Source organism: Hevea brasiliensis, chromosome 8 (assembly GCF_030052815.1).
Source record: "Hevea brasiliensis isolate MT/VB/25A 57/8 chromosome 8, ASM3005281v1, whole genome shotgun sequence".
NCBI classification, from domain to species: domain Eukaryota; kingdom Viridiplantae; phylum Streptophyta; class Magnoliopsida; order Malpighiales; family Euphorbiaceae; genus Hevea; species Hevea brasiliensis.
In genome coordinates, this window is record NC_079500.1 from 22,125,727 (window position 1) to 22,146,407 (window position 20,681).

Here is a 20,681-nt window from a genome sequence, read left to right on the forward strand (position 1 = left end):
TTACAAGAGATGAGGAACTGAAAAAGAATATCTTGAAAGAGGCGCACAGTAACTTCCATGCTATGCACCCAGGAAGTACGAAGATGTACCAAGACCAGAAAACACATTATTGGTGGCCTAGAATGAAGAAAGAGATTGGTGATTTTGTGACTAGATGTTTGACATGCCAGCAGGTTAAGGCTGAGCATCAGGTTCCATTTGGGTTGTTGCCACCTATATCCATACTAAAATGGAAATGGGACTGTGTCACCATGGATTTTGTGACTGGGCTACCATTGACACAGAGGAAGCATGATACTATATGGGTGATTGTGAATAGATTGACCAAGTTAGCTCATTTCCTACTAGTTAGAACCGACTACTCATTAGAGAGATTAGCAGAAATTTACATAGATGAGATAGTCTGGCTACATGGAGTGCCAACATCGATCATATCTAACCGAGACCCGAGATTTACTTCGGGGTTTTGGAAGAAGCTACAGGAGTCTTTAGGCACTCGATTACACTTCAGTACGGTTTTTCATCCATAGATGGATGGACAGTTAGAACGGGTGATTCAGGTAACCCTTAGAACCTAGTAAATTATTATAGATGTTAAAAGACTACTAAAAATGACATGAATCACATGATAGGTATTGGAGGATATGTTGAGAAGCTGCATCATTGATTTTGAAGGAAGTTGGGAGAAGTATCTTCATTTGGTAGAGTTTGCTTACAACAACAGCTACCAAGCCAGCATAAAAATGGCTCCATATGAAGCATTGTATGGGAGGAGATGTAGGACTAAATAACGAAAAAAATATTTTTCATGAAAAATATTTTTCATATACAAGTTAGTTTTGTGAAACAAACGGAACCTAATATAACTTTTATTTTGCAAAGTAACCCAGGGGAATAAATGGTAAATAAGCCTCTTTTTCTCTAAAATTTGATTTAGAATGGTTTTCTTTAACATGGTTTTTCATTTTTACCCATTGACCAAAAAAAAAAAAAAATTCTTGTTTTCTATTTTTATTATAATAATAATAAAGCAATGCATTGTTTAAGTCCGTCCCGTCTTTTATTTATTTTTCTAAAATAATATTAATAAAATTTTACATTAGTTGAAATTTTTATTTATAAATTATATTTATTTTCTCAATTCTCCAATAATTTAATTAAAAAATGCACAGTGTATAAAATTATTCTTACATGAAACTCTCTCTCTCTCTCTCTATATATATATATATATATGGATTTCAAGTTATGTGAAATAAAATTTACATAAATAACAAAGAAAATATTTAAGAGATAATATATAATAAAATATCACTCACATTTTTTTAATTAAAGAAAAATTATTCAGTATAATTGGTGCACATACTCTCTTACAAATAATTAAAGGAGTTTAGTATTTTAGAATTTGACCTTAATTAAAAAGTATTTTTTTATGATTTTAGGAAAATGTAGGGATTAAAAAGTGATAAATATAAAATTTAATCTTTCATTTGATTTTCCAAAGTATAAACGGTATGTTTTAGTGTATGAAACGACGAGTTAAAAAAATAAGTAAATAATAAAACTAGTAGAAACAGGTGGCTTAATTTACAAGCCTTCGCCATCTCAAAATTTGAATCCTCTTAGAACTTGTACTGAGAAGGCTACATGTATATATGCTCAAATGCTAGATCGTTATCAGTTAAGGCATCAAGAAAAGTTATATTCATCATGTAACACCCTAGGCAAATCCCACATCGGCAAAACACGGGAGAGATGCTGGGTTTATAAGTTGGTGGTTCGTAACCCCTAGTGACGCGTTTTAAAACAGTGAGGGCTTCGGCCCAGAGCGGACAATATCACTAGTGGACCGGGCCGTTACATTTGTGGTATCAGAGCTGCTCCGCGTGCAACCTTGAACGATAGTGGGGCAAACCTCAGCGAGGACGCTGAGTCCCATAAGGGGGGTGGATTGTAACACCCTAGGCAAATCCCACATCGGCAAAACACGGGAGAGATGCTGGGTTTATAAGTTGTTGGTTCGTAACTCCTAGTGACGCGTTTTAAAATCGTGAGGGCTTCGGCCCAGAGCGGACAATATCACTAGTGGGCCGGGCCATTACATTTGGTATCAGAGTTGGACCCCCTCTAGTACGGTGTGTGGTGCGAGGACGCACCAGGCGAAAGCTGGTGGGCTTGTCACGACCCAGGGATGGGGTTGGGACGTGCTTGTTCAACCAGCTACGCACTGGGGTGGAAACTTCGTGTCCCACATCAGAAACGGGAAGAAAAGATTTGGGCCATATATGTGGGAGCCTTCCTCACCTGGTCAGCGCGCTTTTGGGAATGAAACCTCCCAAGGGACAAATCCGTGAGGCCCATGGGCCAAAGGGGACAATACTAACTAGAGAAGGATCGGGCTGTTACAATTTGCACAAATGTAATGGCCCGGCCCACTAGTGATATTGTCCGCTCTGGGCCGAAGCCCTCACGGTTTTAAAACGCATCACTAGGGGTTACGAACCACTAACTTATAAACCCAGCATCTCTCCCGTGTTTTGCCGATGTGCAATTTGCCTAGGGTGTTACAATCCACCCCCCTTATGGACTCAGCGTCCTCGCTGAGGTTTGCCCCACCATCGTTCAAGGTTGCACGCGGAGCGGCTCTGATACCACAAATGTAACGGCTCGGCCCACTAGTGATATTGTCCGCTCTGGGCTGAAGCCCTCACGGTTTTAAAATGCGTCTATAGTGGTTAGGAACCTCCATCTTATAAACCCAGCATCTCTCCCGTGTTTTGCCAATGTGGGATTTGCCTAGGGTGTTACAATCCACCCCCCTTATGGGACTCAACGTCCTCGCTGAGGTTTGCCCCACCATCGTTCAAGGTTGCACGCGGAGCGGCTCTGATACCACAAATGTAACGGCCCGGCCCACTAGTGATATTGTCCGCTCTGGGCCGAAGCCCTCACGGTTTTAAAACGCGTCACTAGGGGTTACGAACCACCAACTTATAAACCCAGCATCTCTCCCGTGTTTTGCCGATGTGGGATTTGCCTAGGGTTCAAATGTAATGGCCCGGCCCACTAGTGATATTGTCCGCTCTGGGCCGAAGCCCTCACAGTTTTAAAACGCGTCACTAGGAGTTACGAACCAACAACTTATAAACCCAGCATCTCTCCCGTGTTTTGCAGATGTGGGATTTGCCTAGGGTGTTACAATCCACCCCCCTTATGGGACTCAGTGTCCTCGCTGAGGTTTGCCCCACCATCGTTCAAGGTTGCACGCGAAGCAGCTCTGATACCACAAATGTAACGGCCCGGCCCACTAGTGATATTGTCCGCTCTGGGCCGAAGCCCTCACGGTTTTAAAACGCGTCACTAGGGGTTACGAACCACCAACTTATAAACCCAGCATCTCTCCCGTGTTTTGCCGATGTGGGATTTGCCTACGGTGTTACAATCCACCCCCCTTATGGGACTCAGCGTCCTCGCTGAGGTTTGCCCCACCATCGTTCAAGGTTGCACGCAGAGCGGCTCTGATACCAAATTGTAACAGCCCGATCCTTCTCCAGTTAGTATTGTCCGCTTTGGCCCATGGGCCTCACGGATTTGTCCCTTGGGAGGTTTCATTCCCAAAAGCGCGCTGACCAGGTGAGGAAGGCTCCCACATATATGGCCCAAATCTTTTCTTCCCGTTTCCGATGTGGGACACGAAGTTTCCACCCCAGTGCGTAGCTGGTTGAACAAGCACGTCCCAACCCCATCCCTGGGTCATGACAAGCCCACCAGCTTCAGCCTGGTGCGTCCTTGCACCACACACCGTACTAGAGGGGGTCCAGCTCTGATACCACAAATGTAATGGCCCGGCCCACTAGTGATATTGTCCGCTCTGGGCCGAAGCCCTCACGGTTTTAAAACGCGTCACTAGGAGTTACGAACCAACAACTTATAAACCCAGCATCTCTCCCGTGTTTTGCCGATGTGGGATTTGCCTAGGGTGTTACACATCAAGTCAATCTTTTGCAATCTTTTCCTTGAATTGATCGAGAGTTCTGCATTTGCCATGGCAAGAAGAAGATCGAAGCGAGTTGTTAAGAAGCCGATGCGGGTGGAGAAGCTCGACACTGTCTTCACTTGTCCCTTTTACAACCATCCCAACACTGTGGAATGCATCATTGATAGGAAGTTGTTCGTGGGCGAAGCTAGATGGCGTGTGTGCAAAGTAAGCTTTTCAACCTCTACCACTCTTTTGGCGGAGCCAATTGACATATACAATGAATGGATTAATGAGTGTGTTCGGGTTAACAAAAGTTGAAGATGTATCCTGATCCTTTATAAGTCTTTAATGGGTTGCCGTAGGCTATAGTTACAATTACTGTTTCTTTTCTTTTTTTGGATTGGGAGTATATTGCATTGTGTTGGACGTTAATCTTAAGCATGTTTAATTCGAAACTTTAGATGGAGAACCATTTCTTATATATGACGCCCCTCACCTATCTTCAGTTTAGCCGAGCGAGGAGTGCCACATTCGATGTCGGAGCACCCTGTCTAGTCTTATCATATTCATTGTAAATTTTTAATATCATTTAAAAACAGGTATTTCATATGGAATTTTTTTTTATAATAAATTATTTCTGTGGATACCCGGGTAGAGCCTCCTCTGTTTAATTGGCATCAAGCAGGTTCCACTAGTTACCTGTTAACAATAATTTCATATCTCTACATGTCATATCATGTCATTTCTGTTCATACAATTTCCAGTTCATTCATTCATCTGGAAATTCATGTATAGAAATTCATAGATAATAAATTACAAGTTTTCATTTCAATCTCAAAGTTTAATTACAAGTCCAAAATGAAATACACCATGGCCCTACCAAAATACAAAAGACTAGTGAGGTGACTCTGGTCGGTGGCAGATCTAGTCAGAACTCTGTCTGAACACTATTGTGGTAGCTATTACTGTGACGGCTGCTGATCTTCAGTACCTACGTGATGGAAAATCAATGCGCTAAGCATAACGCTTAGTGGTGCATAATTTATAATAACAATAATTAAACAATTGAATTAATATCTGTAAATCATAATTTCTAGGTCTTTTACATTTTTATTGCTCTTTGAAAACAATTAACATTATCGAGATCTTTTTTTATTACTTATTGCATTTTAAGTCCTAATAAATTTTTTATCAGTGCCCAAGAAACCTATAACAAATTATAAAAGCTGGATGCACGGGTGTATACTGGTTAGACAACCATATGTTTATCCAAAGATATCGTCTGTGCACAAGGTCACCGTCGCACGACATTGTCGAGCTTGTAAAGCCAGAAATAAAGTAGGCATATAGCTTGTAGAACAATCATACCAGACATATATTGTTAGTTCATGATTCTCTCGGTAGGCAATACTGCTATCTGTAGTCTCTAATTGATATACCAATTTATCCAAACTAAATAAATAAGTCTAGGTATACTATGGCAATTAAACATTTTTAATTATTTTAGCTCTATTCACTATTACTGTTTTCTAGTACTATTCAGTAGTACCATTAATTTCATATTAATAGGACATTAGTCTCAATTTACATATTCATATTATTTTTAATATTTAATTAGCCTTATGAGTATTTTAATCACCATGTATAGCATTTTTCCCATGAACCTATCTTTAGGTTCATTTTGATGTGTTATCTTTATCTAGGAATTTGACTAGGTTAGGATGTCTATTTAGTCACACTTCCTTCATAACAAATGCTCCTCTATGTTTAAACTTGAATTTTAGTTTTTAAATCACTGAATTTGGAGTTATAGAACTTAAGTTATGGTCAAACTATCATAACTGGTCCCTTTGCCTCTAAGCTGTCCAAAATTTATAATTCCTGGTCAATAAACTTTGACCAATCATTTGATCATTTTATGGCCATTTTTAGACTTAGGTTCCTTCACAAGATATGTTCCCCTATGTCTTAGGGACTCCCAAGTACAATTTCATAATTTTTCAAGCTTAGTATAGTGAGTTATGGTCAATATATTGACCTGGACTCTTAATCCTATAAAGTCAATAGTCAAACTTTAGGGCAGTATGTTTGATCCTCTTTTTAGGGTTTTTACACTTAGAATTTGGCAAATGTGTCTAAATCAATATTGTAGCCCTAAGTATCATGTTTCCATATCATATTGGCAAATCTCAAATGGAATTTCCTAGTGGGAGTTATGGCCAAATGAACACACGGGTCATTTTCTAGATTTCAATTCTTAACTTTGGCTAATATTTTCCCAAGGATGTAATGGTTTCTAGTGTAACACCCCTATTGGTATAGCCTGGTATATTTCACTGTTCCGGTGACCGGTGTCGGTCCGGACAATTAATGGGATTAGGGCCACACTTAAGACAACTTGAGAAGCCATAAACACAAATAATTAGTAATGTTTAATTAGTTAACTATAAATAAGAAAACAGAACATAAGAGGTTAAACGAGCCGAGTCACAAATGATGAGTGACCTCCTCGAAAGATCACAAGTCGTTTTAAACTCAAATTTCAACCGTAAAGTGACGCTGCGGTCCTTAGGACCCTTATGGACACAAAGTGGAAAAGAGAAAATCACAAAAAGAACTGTTTAGTCAAATAATTAGGTCAGGAGCCAAGAAATATTAGATTATTTACAAACCGGATGAACTGACGAGGGCAATTTGGTCAATTGACCCCGAGAGTGACTCGACCTAATCACAAATAAAATCGGAGAAAAGAAAATTTCGGAATCGAGAATTAAATTAAAGAACTAATAGAAAAATAAACAAATAAAAAAAAGAGAAGAAGAAGATGGAAAAGTCAAAGGTGACGACATCATGCATGATGTCATAAAGAAATTAATTAATTTATTTAGTAATTAGGATTTTTGGTCTTCTAAAAGGGATAATTACTAACAATTAAAAAGCTTCTTAAACCTAAGATTTGAGCCATAAAATTTATAAGTTTCTTAATTAAAACTTGTAGTTGAGTCTTGTTAAGAAGATTGGGAAGAGAAAAATTTTAAAAAGCTTGAAGAATCAAGAAGTTGGAAAGCTCCATTTGAGGTAAGCTCTCTTCCTTAATTTTGATTGAATTATAAGTATAGAAGTAAGATGAAAGTGGTTAGAAATACATGAAAACATGCAAAATCATACCTATCTAAAACCCTAGGAATTTTGGCCAACAGCAAACTAATGTTGAAATGGGTAATTTTGATACAAATAATGAAGTGGTTAAGTGTAAGTGAGGGTATGAGTACTAAAAATGCATTTAGAATTCAACAAGTGAATAAGATATGAAAGTTAGGGTTTGGACCTAGGGTTTGGGAGGCAAATTGTGAGAAATTGGTAAATGATGCATTTGACCTAATGTGAAGTGAAAAATGGTCAATAATGACCAAAAGAGATGTGAGGGAATTATTGGAATGGGAGTTAAATTCGTAGGTTGAATGGTCATGCTGCTGGCAGCATGACCAAGCCAACTTTGAAGGACCAAAACAGAAATTTTACAAGTCCAATTGATATGCCACCAATTGGGGATGAAAATAGACATAAAATGACACAATTTTTATTAAGGAACCATGCCCAAAAAGTGACCAAAACTTAGTGAACAAATTGACCAAAGTTGGATAAGTGCAGGCTGCCACTGCACAAACTGACCAAATGAACAGTATTAGTTCATTTGGTCATAACTCGAGCTAAGAAGGTCAAAATGAGCTGAAATTTTACCAGTAATTAGATAAGATATAGATCTAAAACTTTCATGAGGGACACCAACTCAAATTATGCCATTAATCTAATCAAATTATTGAGCAAAGTTGAGTTACTGAACCTGCAAAACTGTAGAATTACCATTTGAACAGTAAAGTTTCAATGGCTATAACTCTCTCTAGAAAACTCCGATTTAGGTGAATCTTAAACCGATGGAAACCTAAGACATAGTAGAACATTTCGTATGAAGGAAATTAGACCAAATTATGGACTTAACTTGATCAAATGATTGAACGAAGTTGGATCAAAAATCTGCTAGAACCAAAATTTGCAACATGAACAGTGCACGTGAACAGTAACTGTATTTTGGCTATAACTTGAGCTACAAAACTCCAATTGGGGTGATTCAAAAAGGAGAATAAACTTAAGACAATGGGGAACATTTTCTATGAAGAAAGTTTTGCCAAATTCCAACAATAAAGTGACCAATGGAATAGTGCAACTTAGGACTCCAAAATTGAAATTTATCAAATTTGCCTAAAAGACTTAGGATTTGAGTAAACAACTAAAACCAACAAGTTTAGTGATCAAAATGTGGTATGTGGGTGAAGTTGGAGTTCCCATACCTATTAAGCCTTAGAAAGTCAACTATTTGACTTGAATAGTGTAGTGAATAGTAACTTGAAACACAAAAATTTCGAGAACGTCGAATTTAACACGTTAGAACTAAGTAAATGTGAAGCTAAATTTATTTTGGATTTATGTTAAGTTCTAGTACTGAAAGATTGTAAAATTGTGTGTTTCAGTTGAAAAGAATACCGGGAAAAACCCGAGGAACCGAGTCAAGGCCAAGAGGCGACTCGCTTGAGGTTTGTGCATAACGTATACTTTTTATAATCATCTTTTGCATACTGTTTTGAATAATGTGAAATATTGAATTATGGCATTCTTATGATGTTTTGATTTAAATTGTTGAAAGTTATTATGTATATTGAAATGACAATGTTTAGCAAATTGTTAAGATAAGTTTTCAAACCACAGTGTCATGACCATATATTTGAATACCTCACTAGCACGACTAGTGGGGGTAATTAGTTTCGAATTTTGATTCCTTCTCTGGAGAAGTGATGAGGTGTGCCAATAGAAGAGAATGTGAATGGATATCCATATATTTGAGCTAACTAGCTTTGTGATGTGATTTCTCTTTAGCCTCTGGCTATTGAGATTCTATTTGTTTCGAATGGCATGATCTAACTGTGGGTTTTATGAAATGTGTCTTGATACTTCGAAATGAACGTGGTTTGCATTAAAATCTCATAATTCATGTTTTGTGTTTAATGCTCATGTTTAGTCAAATTTTTGAATAAATGTGATTTTATTTTTGCATAAAGATTATTTTAGTATGTTGTGCACCACTGAGTCCTAGTACTCAGCGATAGCTTTTATTGTTGTCGCAGATATAGAGACTAGAGGAGCAGCAGACTGAACTGCTAAAGATTGAGGATCATTCAGCCTAAAGTCTTCGGGTATAATTTATACCCTAATTGTAATTATTTCTTTTGATGTATATATTGCACATAAATGTATGGACATGTAAAAATGGGTCTTGAGCAGTTTGTATAAAATTTGTATAAGGTTGTAATATATATTGTAGTTTGAAATTCTCTTAATGTAAATTTTGTAATGATGTATCTAAATTGTTTTGTTTCTAACGAAATATGAATGGAACTATTTTATTTAATTTGAATGAAATGGATTGTTAGTATTTTGATGATTATTGGATAGTGGATTTGAAATTGAAAGTTGATAAATGTGTTGAGAACTTGATTGAGATTGCATATGAAATAGAAGCAGTTGTTGAGAAAATTTTTAGAAGTGCTTTTTACAGGTATTTGAAGAACTGTTTTCTCAAAATACAGAGGGAACTCTGTCAAAATTTTTATAAAATTTGCGAAAAACTAAAATGGACCAAAAATATTAATTAGATTTACTTTTAATCATATGTTTTAAATACTTATTGGTAAATGCCCACCGCTTGTTTAAAGTAAGAAAATTATTTTAAAATCCCTTGTGGGGTACTTAATGAGTTATCGGTAGGTGAAGTTCGGTAGTTCATTAGGTATTCTACGGGATCATGTTATGCCTTACAGAGGGGTAAGGTGTGACATCTAGAGCTTGGTCAAAACATAAAAATTGTTGTGTTATGTCCTATAAAACTTTTGGCACTAGTTTCACTTAATTTGCAGCTTTGGAGACCAAGTTATGGCATTTTTGCCAAATCTAGTCAAACATACCAAAGGAACAGTATTTTGGACAATTTTTGGGTTGGCAGTTTTAGTGACCCAACTTGTGCTAACAATTTGACTTGGTTAAAGGCAAAACTAGATCAAGTGGTCTTCATGAAAAGTGTAGCCCTATGTTTAAGCTTTTCATTGATGTAAATTCTAGGTCATTTAGACTAGTATAGAGAGAGTTATGAACAACTGTTCATTTGGTAATTTTCTAGGTTTCAGTGTTTGGTCATCCGGGTTTGGGCAAAGAATTGGTCATGATTTTTACAAAATTTGGGCATAGTGTTTGCCTAAAAAATGGGCTATTTTGAGTCTAATTTCACCTCCAATTGGCCTCATACCAATTGGAGTCACACATTTTCAGTTATGGGTCAATAAACCCACTAGACTCATTGAGTCCAAAGCTGTAGAAAATTGAACACCCCCAATATCTCAATTCCTCCAACTTCCTTACTTCAATTTGCATGCAATACACTTCTATAAGTAACAATCTCAACTCAATAGGTCAATTTCAAGCATTTACACTAAGTCCTCAAGCATTTACACAAACCCTATTTTTCAAAGTTTTAAATTTACACAAACACTACACAATCAAACACCCAAACGTTTCAACTCATCACACATTCTCATGGAACCATTTTTCATCACTTAAAAGCAACAAACATCAAGTTCCATGGCTGCCAAAAATTCAAGGGTTCTTTCCTCAAGACTTTTCTTTTGTTTTAATGATATTTATGCTTGGCTAAACATGCTTTTCATGTTTAATAAAGAGAAGAAGAGGGATTAGTGCACTAACCATACTTGAGCTTCCCTAACTTCAAATTTCTTGTTTCTAGTGGGCGCCTATAGCTTCCTTAGGGTGTGGGGAGTATTTTTTGTGAAGTGGGCTATGGGTTTTTGTGTGTGGAAGCTTGGGAAATCAAGCTTGGAAAGTTGGGAAATCAAGCTTGGAAGCTTGACAACAATGGAGGAAATGGGGAGACAATGGTGGACGGTAAAGAGAGAGGGAAAAGATGGAGAAGATGACTTTAGTTGATGAGTTTTGTCTCTTATGCTTTATATTTATATGTTTATATGTGTACTCTATGTTTTTTTCTAAGCCATTTTCTTTTCTTTTCTTTTCTTTTCCTTTCTTTTCTTTTCTCTCCTCATTTTTCTAATTTATTTCATAAATTTTAATTTATGTAAATTATTTTATTCTCTAAATTTTAATTTGACATTTAGATCAAAATTCACTTCTAAGGGTGAAATGACCAAAATGCCCTTCATAATGCATATCTAGTCATTTTTATTATTTTATACAAATTAATAAATTCTCTAAATTTTTTCTATATTTTCTTAACATTTATTTCTTCAATTTATGCCTCCTCACTATAGTCTAGGTGTAGTTCCAAACATTTTGACTATTCGAACAGACATGAGTTGTCGGAACAGTAAAATGTACGGATTACTTATGGTGAGGGCATTACAAGTTTGATGCTCAAACCACCAATTTGGTTTGAAAACCTGTAATAAAGTGATAATTAAGAAATTATTATTTTACAACTCAAAACTACTTTTTTTTCAGGAATAATCAAAACAAACAATAAAGGAACTATATCATACATTATGAAATCATGAGAATCATGATCCAAATATAGTATTGAGTATAAAATGGTAAATCATAGGGTGTTTTTTGCACTTTTCCCAAAAAAATTTTGATAAATTACTTTGTAATCAGATTTTAATCCTTATTAATATTTTTACTTCTCTATCTAAAAAATAAATTAAAATATTTTTAAAAATTGAATTTTGTATTGTCACGACCCAAAATTCTGAACCGTGACCGACGCATAATTTAAGTATTCTTAAATCATGCAAGCCTTACCAGAGTATCCTGAATGAATATATTGTCACTTACTAATCCCAAAAATAGACAAAATCCAAATAAACAAAATGCTGAATAAACATCATAAATATCCCATAGGTAAATTGCGGAGTCTCTATAGATTTCAATAAAAACTTAAACTGTTCAATAAACTAAACTAATTATTAGCCTAAGAAAACATGAATTCGGGCATACCATAAGAACAAATCAAAGTTGTCCCTCTCCAGAAAATGGGCTGAATATTTGGATCAGCTGCAGAATTCTACTGATATGAAACAGATAACAGACAAAGAAAACGTGGTTTGAGCTAGATGCTCAGTGAATGATAATTATAGCACACAACGGAATAGGAACAGGCAGATACTTGATTAATTTCACAATAAATTTTCTATTCAATAAAATCATGCTCATGTTGTCAAAATCATTAATAAAATAACTTCATAAAACATATATATAAAAGAAATTCATTCAATAAAAATTTTATGGTACAGTGCACCAGGGTGATGATACCCCACATCACCAAAGGCCAGATGGTAAGCGCGCTACCAGATATTAGATACATTCCTCCTCCTTCACAGATATTAATGCATATGATACTAATGCAAACCATAAACTGCAATGATGCATGACTCGACAATGCAACCTAATACCGTGATAGTCCACACAGTGGGGCCAGATAACAGAAACAAATACTGAGCACAGGTACCAATTCAAAATAGAAAATCAATTTGTACAAATCAATCAAAATCAATAAAAAAATTTCAGATAGCAAATAATAACTGATAGTGCAATTCCAATAGTGTATTTCAATAGTTTCAGAGAGTCAATAAGATCAAATCAATCTCAAATCAATTCAGTGTAACACATCGATAAATTTTATAGTCAAGTGTTAATCAATATAAATACATTAAAGGCCTGTTCCCAGAATCCTAATGGGTCTAATGCAGAGATAGTTGACAAAATCAATTATTTAATCAAAATCGAAATAAAATTCAATAATAAAATAAAACTCTAGAAAATCACATATAAAATAATTGTTAAAATATTGATTTAAAATTTCATTTAATAACAAACTTAATGCTAAGAAATTTTAAAAGGGACTAAAACGGTGCTATGTACTATAATTACCACTCACCTGGAACCTCCAAGACAATAGTTATTTCAATGGAAGAGAGACAATTTTAACTGACTGATTGAATATTCAAATCTCCTACACACTCAAAATATTAAAAAAAAATATCAAATAATAATAAAATATAATAACTTTTATATATATATATATATATATATATATATATATAGCCTCTCGTCCCACGATCCACCTCGTCCCACGACGTCCCGTTCACCTCGTCCCACGACGTCCCATTCATGTTTATATATAGCCTCTCGTCCCACGATCCACCTCGTCCCACGACGTCCCGTTCACCTCGTCCCACGACGTCCCATTCATGTTTATATATATATATATATATATATATATATATATATATATATATAATAATCAATTATTATCCAACAGCAATTATGATCAACCCAATTCAATACTAATGATCAAAGGAAAAAAAAAATTTCTAGGGTAGTTGTAACAAATCAATGAAAGAAAATAAAATCAAATTCACCCATTATTGAATAAAAAATGAGAATTTTTACCTTGAAAACAGAATCGAATGTGATGAATAGAGAAGTAAAAATTTAGGGATTCTTTGTTGAGAGTATTTGATAGAAAAAGGAGGTGACAAATAGGTTTTGAGAGCAAAGTTTAGCAGAAAAGATGATTAGGGTATATATATATATTTCAAGAGTTATATTAGGTGTAGAATGGAATAAGAGTAAACATGAATGGGACGTCGTGGGACGAGGTGAACGGGACGTCGTGGGACGAGGTGGATCGTGGGACGAGAGGCTATATATATATATATATATATATATATATATATATATATATATATATATATATATATATATATATATAATAATCAATTATTATCCAACAGCAATTATGATCAACCCAATTCAATACTAATGATCAAAGGAAAAAAAAAAATTTCTAGGGTAGTTGTAACAAATCAATGAAAGAAAATAAAATCAAATTCACCCATTATTGAATAAAAAATGAGAATTTTTACCTTGAAAACAGAATCGAATGTGATGAATAGAGAAGTAAAAATTTAGGGATTCTTTGTTGAGAGTATTTGATAGAAAAAGGAGGTGACAAATAGGTTTTGAGAGCAAAGTTTAGCAGAAAAGATGATTAGGGTATATATATATATTTCAAGAGTTATATTAGGTGTAGAATGGAATAAGAGTTATTATTGAACTGGGTTGTTGAGATTATAGATATATATTTAATTTCAAAAATAATATATATATATATCTAAAAATAAATAAGCAGACCATCCAATAAAATATATATATTTTTCATAAATATATTAAATTATTGTTGACTAATTAAAATAAAATAATAAATGTATATGGGTTTCCATATGTATGTTCACTCTGTTCATCATAAATAAAAAGTCTAAAATATTGTAGCCATTAATAAAAAATATATTATCATTTCGTCCATAAATTTTATTATTATTAACATAGGTATATCTCTATTCTTAAAAATAGATTAAAATATTTTTAATATTTGAATCTATCTATAAAATGGTGTCATCCTTATTTTTAGCCCATTTAACTATTGATACACCATTTCATTTAATTTTTAAAAATCAAATACAACGATTTGATCATTAATTAGAAAATAAAAAATTTGATTGTTGATTATAATTATTAATTTGAATGGGACTGAGGGTGAAAGGTTGTAGAGGGAGAGGAGAGTGAACATAGTGCACTAGAAAGAGAAGAGAGATAGAAACATGGGAGAGAGAGAGATGGGGAGAAGAGAGGGAGTCAGGGACAGAGAAAGAAACCAGGGAGAGATGGAGAAGGACAAAATGATAAATAATAATAATAAGGATTAAATAATAATTTACAACCTTTTATAGTCATATCTAACTTTTAAATGGGCTTAAAATGGAAGAATGTACCATTTTGTTCACTGAATTAAGTTTAATGAACATTTTAATTTATTTTCTAAAATAAATGAATATATAAAAATATATATTTTTTATGATTTAAGGAAAGTATAGGGATTAAAAAGAAATAAATATAAAATTTAATACTTCATTTGATTTTCCAAAGTATAAACGGTATGGTTTAGTGCATAAAAGGACAAGTTAATAAAATAAGTAAATAATAAAACTGGTAGAAATAGGTGGCTTAATTTACAAGCCACCGCCATCACAAAATCCGAATCCTGTTAGGATTTGTACTGAGAAGGCTATATGTATATATGCTCAAATGCTAGATTGTTATCAGTCAAGGTATCAAGAAAGGTTATATTCATCAAGTCGGTTTTTTGCAGTCTTTTCCCTGATTCGATCGAGAGTTCCGCAATTGCCATGGCAAGAAGGAGATCGAAGCGAGTTGTCAAGAAGCCAGTGCGGGTGGAGAAGCTCGACACTGTCTTCACTTGTCCCTTTTGCAACCATCCCAACGCTGTGGGGAGTCCAGCACCGAAGGACATTCCTACTGTATGTGACTTTTCGGATGTATTTCCTGATGAATGCCAGGGTTACCTCCAGAAAGAGAAGTGCAGTTTGAAATTGATGTTAGGCCTGGTGTGGACCCAATCTCCATAACGCCATACAGAATGGCACCAGCAGAACTAAAAGAATTGAAAGTATAGTTGCAAGAGTTGCTTGGCAAGGGCTTCATCCGCCCTAGTGTGTCACCTTGGGGAGTGCCAGTATTGTTTGTAAAGAAGAAAGATGGCACTCTCCAATTATGCATTGACTATCGGCAGTTGAATAAGGTGACAATAAAGAACAGATACCCATTGCCCCGCATTGATGACTTATTTGATCAGTTGAGAGGTGCAGCTGTGTTCTCCAAAATTGACCTGAGATCAGGTTATTATCAGTTGAGAGTACAAGAGCAGAGTATTTCTAAAACTGCCTTCAGAACCCGCTGTGGCCATTATGAGTTCTTGGTCATGCCATTCGGGTTAACTAATGCTCCGGCTGCTTTTATGGATCTGATGAACACCATCTTCAGACCATACCTAGACCAGTTTGTTGTGGTATTTATCGATGATATATTGGTCTATTCGAGGAATGCAGAAGAGCATGATAGACATCTGCGGATTGTACTGCAGACTTTGAGGGAGAAACAGCTATACGCTAAATTGTCGAAATGTGAATTTTGGCTGAAGGAGATATCCTTTTTGGGGCACATAGTATCAGCAGAGGGTATTAAGGTAGATCCTAGCAAGATTGAAGCTGTCCTTAATTGGAAGCCACCCAAAAATGTCACAGAGATTCGCAGTTTTCTGGGGTTAGCTGGATACTACCGTCGATTTGTGAAGGGATTCTCCATGTTGGCATCTCCATTGACCAAGCTACTTAGAAAGGATGTGAAATTTCAGTGGACGGACAAATGCCAGCAAAGTTTTGATGAATTGAAGAGATGTTTGACCGAGGCTCCAGTCCTGACTTTACCTACACTGAGTAAAGAATATACAATTTACAGCGATGCTTCTCACAATGGGTTAGGTTGTATGTTAATGCAAGATCGAAATGTTATTGCCTATGCATCACGCCAGCTAAAACCGCATGAGAGGAATTATCCAACACATGATTTGGAGCTTGCAGCTATTATGTTTGCTCTTAAGATCTGGAGACATTATTTGTATGGAGAGAAGTGCTACATCTATACAGATCATAAGAGTTTGAAGTATTTGGGCACCCAAAAAGAGTTGATAAAAGACTATGATTGTCTAATAGACTATCAGCCAGGGAAAGCTAATGTGGTGGCTGACACCCTAAGTCGCAAGACTATGGCAAGTCTACGGGTTACTCCTTTGTCTTTGGTGCATGAGTTAAGATGTTAAGATCACTGCATGCCAGCTTAGAGATTAATGATGATGGACAGACAGCAGTTGCATGGCATGTACAGCCAGTGTTGATTGATCAGATCAGAATGGCTGCTTAGAATGATGAAAGGTATCAGAAGCTATTGGAAGAAGTCCAGCAGGGCAAGAAACCAGAGTTCTCAATCAGAGATGATGGTCTATTGCTACACTAGGGCAGAATGTGTGTTCCTAATGATGTTGATTTGAGGCAGATCATTTTGAAGGAAGCACATGAGTCTCCTTTTGCTATACACCCTGGTGGTACAAAAATGTATAGGGGGCTAAAGGAGCATTACTGGTGGATGGGTTTAAAAAAAGATGTGGCAGAGTTTGTATCCAAATGCCTAACTTGTCAGCAAGTAAAGGCAGAGCATCAAGTACCCACTGGGTTGTTACATCCACTACTAGTGCCAGAATGGAAATGGGAAAGAATAACTATGGATTTTGTAATGGGACTTCCAAAGACACAGAAGAGTCATGATGCAGTATGGGTCATTGTCGACAGACTGACTAAGTCTGCTCATTTTTTGCCAGTCCGAATGGATTATAGTTTAGACAGATTGGCCAAGTTGTACATTGATGAGATTGTGAGACTTCATGGAGTGCCAGTATCCATTGTATCAGACAGAGATCCTAGGTTCACTTCTAGATTCTGGAGTAGTCTTCAGAGAGCCCTAGGAACTAGATTGAACTTCAGTACGACATTCCACCCACAGACAGATGACTAGCTTAAGAGAGTAATTCAGATCTTGGAGGATATGCTACGGGCTTGTGTGATTGAGTTTGAGGGTAGTTGGGATACACACTTGCCTTTAATTGAGTTTGCTTATAACAACAGCTACCAATCAAGCATTGGGATGCCTCCATATGAAGCTTTGTATTGTAGAAAATGTAGAACCCCATTGTGTTGGGATGACGTGGGTGAAAGAAAAATGATTGGACCCGAAATTGTTCAACAGACTGAAGAGAAAATCAGGGTGATCAGAGATCGACTTAAAACTGCATCAGACCATTAAAAGTCTTATATTGATTTGAAAAGAAGGCATATTGAGTATGCAGTGGGTGAGAAAGTTTTCCTCAAAGTTTCTCCTTGGAAGAGAATTATGAGATTCGGTAGAAATGGGAAACTAAGTCCTCGTTTCATTGGGCCATATGAGGTTCTGGAAAGAGTGGGTCCTTTGGCATATCGGTTGGCACTACCTCCAAAGTTGGAGAAGATACATAATGTCTTCCATGTGTCCATGTTGAGGAGGTATCTATCAGACCCATCTCATGTACTATCAGTAGAGGAAATTGAAGTGAATCCAGACCTCACATATGAGGAAGAACCCATAAAGATTTTAGCTTACGAGGTGAAACAGCTACGGAACAAGCATATACCATTAGTAAAAGTGCTGTGGAACCATCATTCGGGCCAAGAAGCTACTTGGGAACGAGAGGAGGACATGAGGAAACAACACCCACAGCTATTCAGAAATTGATATCAGGTAAAATTTCGAGACGAAATTTATTTTAAAGGGGGGAGAATTGTAACACCCCTATTTGTATAGCATAGTATATTTCACTGTTCCAGTGACCGGAGTCAGTTCGGACAATTAAGGGGATTAGAGCCACACTTAAGACAATTAGAGAAGCCATAAATACAAATAATTAGTAATTGCCAATTAGTTAAGTATAAGTAAGAAAAACAGAACATAAGAGGTTAAACGAGCCGAGAGTCACAACGATGGGTGACCTTCTCTGGAAGGACTGCGAAGTCATTTTAAACTCAAATTTCGAATCGTAAAATGTGACGCTGCGGTCCTTAGGACCCTTATGAACACAGTGAAAAAGAGAAAATCATGAAAAAGAACTGTTAAGTCAGTCAAATAATTAGGTCAGGGAGCCGGAAGAAATATTAAATTATTTGTAAACCGGGATGAACCAGCGAGGGGCAATTTGGTCAATTGACCCCGAGAGCTGACTCCTGACCTAACTGTCAAATAGAATCGGAGAAAAGAAAATTTTGGGATCAAGAATTAAATTAAAGAGCTAATAGAAAAATATGTGAAAAAGAAAAAGAAAAAAATTTGGAAAAGGTGAAAAAGCTTATTACATCATGCATGATGCAATAAATTTAATAATTAAAAATTTAAATTTTAGGATAATTTTGTCTTACTAAATATTTAAAAAAATACATAAAAAAAAGAAAATTGAATAATTACATCACCAAATAACATACGATATGACATCAAAATTAATTTTAATTTAATTAACCAATTTGACTAAGTCAAATTTTGCATAAATACACATTAAATGAAAAAAAAAATAAAATAAAAAGATCCATCTTCTTCTTTCCCGTAGCTCTCTTTCTCTCTTTCTCCCAAAGCTCTCTCACCCTTAAAACCTCCATGAAAGCTCATCTTTGAGCTTGAAAAAACAAAAATCTCACCATAGAAAATTACTCTACCATGGTTAAAGCTTGTTTTGGCAACTAGAAGAGGTGATTGAACAATAAAGAAAGAAGAAAGGAAGAGGTTTGAAGGGAAAGAAAATTCTGCACTAAGGTTAGTAAACTAAATTTGATTTTCTAGTTGAATTAGTTGTGTTTATAGCTTAATTAACTTAGAAATAAACTTAAAATGAAAAGAAATTAATTGTTGGAGGACTAGATGGAAATTCTGGCAGCTAGGGTTTGTGATGAAAAGCATGTGTTTTGATTGAATTTATTATGTTAGGCAAGCTTATGTGAATGTGGTAATGAGATTGAAATGTTTAGATTTGGTTAAATGCAAAGAAATTGTGAACTAGGGTTTTGGGACTTAGGGTTTATGAACCAAAAATGTAAAAAATGAGTAAATGGTGTCTTTGACCTATTGTGAAGTGAAAAATGGTCATTTATGACCAAATGAGTTGTGTTGGAATGGTTGGAGTGAAAGCTAAATTCGGAGGGAACCAAGTCAACTTTGAAGGATCAAAAATGAAATTTTACAAGTCCAATTGATATGGAACCAATTGGGGATGAAAATAGACATAAAATGACACAATTTTCATTTAGGAAATATGCCCAAAAAGTGACCAAAACCTAGTGAACAAATTGACCAAAGTTGGAAAAGTGCAGTCGCCTCAGATAAACTGACCAAATGAACAGTGTTTGTTCATTTGGTCATAACTCGAGCTAGGCAGGTCCAAATGACCTGAAAGTTTACCAATGGTTAGATGAGATATAGACCTAAAACTTTTATGAAGAACACAAATCTAAATTCTGCCAGCAACCAAGTCATTTGGCCACTCCAATTTGGTGACCCAAAACTGCCAGCACCAAAATTGCCCAGAAAATCTGGGTTGTGTCCAATCCGGCAGCCATAGTTCAAATGGCCATAACTTGAGCTACAAAACACCAATTGGGGTGATCCAAAAATGAGAATAAACTTAAGACAATAAAGAACATTTTTTATGAAGGAAGTTTTGCCAAATTCCAACAGTAAAATTACCAATGGAATAGTGCAACTAGGAGCACCAAAACTGAAAATTTGACAATTTTGCCAAAAGGACTTAAGCTTTGAGAAAATGACCAAAACCAACAAATTTAATGACCAAAATGTGGTATGTGGGTGAAGTTGGAGTTCCCATACCTATTAAGCTTTAGAAAGTCAACAAATTGACTGGAATAGTGTAGTGAATAGTAATCCAAAACACAAAAATTTCAAGAACGTCGAGTTTAGCACAATAGAGCTAGTTAAAAGTGAGGTTAAATTTATTTTTGGATTTATGCTAAATTATGGTGCTGAAACACTATGAAACTGTGTGTTTCAGCTGAAAAAGACTTGGAAGCTCTGAGAGACTGAGTCAAGGCCTAGAGGCGACTCACGTCAGGTCTGTGCATAG